Source organism: Penaeus vannamei, chromosome 34 (assembly GCF_042767895.1).
Source record: "Penaeus vannamei isolate JL-2024 chromosome 34, ASM4276789v1, whole genome shotgun sequence".
Classification (NCBI taxonomy): Eukaryota; Metazoa; Arthropoda; class Malacostraca; order Decapoda; family Penaeidae; genus Penaeus; species Penaeus vannamei.
Window position 1 is genome coordinate 6,687,370 of NC_091582.1, and position 2,500 is coordinate 6,689,869.

The 2,500-nt window shown below is 38.6% G+C and overlaps 1 long non-coding RNA gene across 1 annotated transcript in view; it reads left to right on the top strand.

Moving 5' to 3' along the window:
- LOC138859279 (uncharacterized) overlaps positions 1-867 on the top strand; it is a 36,681-nt gene extending 35,814 nt beyond the window's left edge. The window contains exon 3 of the long non-coding RNA XR_011398117.1: positions 748-867. This is a non-coding gene — a long non-coding RNA (uncharacterized lncRNA). The remainder of the gene's footprint in view (positions 1-747) is intronic.
- Positions 868-2,500: the final 1,633 nt, after the last annotated feature.

Consider the following 2,500-nt stretch of genomic DNA (forward strand, 5'->3'; position numbering starts at 1 on the left):
GATTTTCCTGCGGCATTTATCTTTGTCACAAAGGCTCTTTTCACGCGCATCGATTTTTCAGAATCTGACATTAACGATACAAAGCCGTGCTTTCAAAATGCCAAATTGGTATTGATGAAAACTTTTAAATGGCTCGTGCACACAGCCCTTTTCAACACAACGCTTTTTCCATTCACAACGTAAAAAAGTCTATAAAACATTATGTATGGAGTTTTCCCTGTTCAGCAGTGGCGTCCTGTGTGAGAGTATAGATTCCGGCCAAAAAATCAGTTGATGTGTCACGTGCCTACGGTAACCATTTCAGCACTGTGCGGGTTTTTTCCGTCCACGACGTGAAAAGTACAAACGGTGGTGCTAATGTGCGTTTCAAATGTACTGTTTCTTTCCGTATACGCTGAGTTTACAAATGTACTCCCAGATAGGAACCATTTGGAAGGCTGGCGTACCGTTTTCACCATAAGGCGAAGATATGCGGTATCGAGCCGACTTATGAGGTACAACATATCTCTGAACAAGACTGATGTTTCTGATATTACCCCACCTCCCTTTCTCCCCCCCCCCCTCTCTCTCTCTCTCTCCCTCTGCCTCTACCTCTCCCTCCCCCTCTCTCCCTCTCTCTGTCTCTCTCCCCTCTCTTTCTCTCCTCGTTTCAACCACAATCTAAAATCAACTATCACCATTTGACGTTTATACTCTGGCGACCTGACGTTTGACGTACAAGTAATCACTAATGTTCGCAATTTTCAGCCTCTTATGGCCTGGTCTCCTTCGTCGGAACAGAAGACGAGCTAACCTACCCGAAGGTGCGGCCTGTATCGAGGTTAGGACCTCCTTAGGGATTTATCTTATTCCCTAAGGACTAAAACAGCTTCTACGTATCTCCTTTGTAGGTTGTCAAGGTGCAGGTGTAGTCATTCTTTAGGGTAAATGAAGCAAAATGAATATTTGGAAAAAAGGGTGTTTTGTGCAGGTGTAGTCATTCTTTAGGTTAAATGAAGCAAAATGAATATTTGGAAAAAAGGGTGTTTTGTTTGTGGTAAATCGTTTTGATTGTTAATGTAATCAAATATCGCAGTTTCAAAAGCAGCTCATCTGTAAATTTCATCTCGTGAGTTTTCTATTATTAACGAATATCATTTCTATAAGTTTTTTTTTCTTCCATTTGTTTGTTTCTTTTTTCACACCTTTTCATCAAGCGTTCAATTTTCTTTCTAGTGAAACGAGAACGAAATGAAACGCGCGAAATTATATCAAGACAAAAAAATAAAAGTTAAATTACAAAAAGGTCAAATCAGACAAATAAAAAGACCGAAAACTTGAATGACAAAAGGAAGTTTAAATATCGGCAGACACAAAAATGACAGAAAAAAGTTAAATCACAAAAAAGTTAAACAATGCCATGAACACAAAAAACAAAAATAAGATAAAAAAAAATATCTGTTACATCTCGCCAAACGCAAACAAAAAAAAAAAAAAACACCAGAAAGAATAGTCAAATCACAAAAAGCAGTTAAATCACGTTAGACACTAAGAGGAGTGGACGAGCCTCGCGTAAAGTCCTCAGTCCACGCCCATGGGATGGTCTTAAGGGGTGACTCATCCTTTCCTGCAACGCATTTGATTCTGCTTCTTGCGTTGGAGCTACAAGGACGTTTTCTTGTGGATATTCGCTTCGTTTGTTCCCCTCAAAATAGTATCCAATTACACCTTTTCTTCTTCTAATGAGGTAAAACGAAAAAAGAAAAATACAGCAGGCATTTCAAAACAAGAGGGACCAAAACTCAAATATCCTCGCATGTCATAAATCACGCCTCTTGACACGAGTAATGGCTGTTGCAACGTCTCTCGCCTCTGCCCTGTTGACACGCCCCTGCAAGCACGTGTGACTCATTGATCACGGTAATAAGACGCCAGGTTATTTGAGTGTCATTATAGGTTCTGGAAAGTTTCTGCGTTTCGGCGATGGAACATTTTCTTTGAGTTTAAATACGGGTTACATATCTGAGTTTTACGATGGTCGTGGCTTCGATAAATAGGGTGATTATATATTTTTTTCATTACTATTGTGAGAGGGGAAATAAGGATGAAAGCAAGCAATACAGAAAAGGCGTGTTTCCTGTGTATTATTATTATTATCACCACCTTCACCATTGCTATTGTCCTTGTCATCGCCACCATCATTATCAATCACAGTAGCTATTATTACAGCTTGCATTTTCTCACGCCACAATAATATTCCTTATTTATCGAATAAGCATAGAAAAATCCTCATTACGAAAAAATAAAACAGAATATTAGAATACATTATACTTAAAACTGATTGTACTTTATCAATGACTCAGTTTTGTTTTGTTTTTTCTCAGGATAAAATAGCGAGTTCTATTTTTTCAGGGAGAGAAATTTCAAACTCTGGCAAATACACTAATTCATAGGAGCTACCCTCTTTATGTCGATTTTGATAAAGATCATTTATCAGCATCCGACAAATGAACGTCAGCTC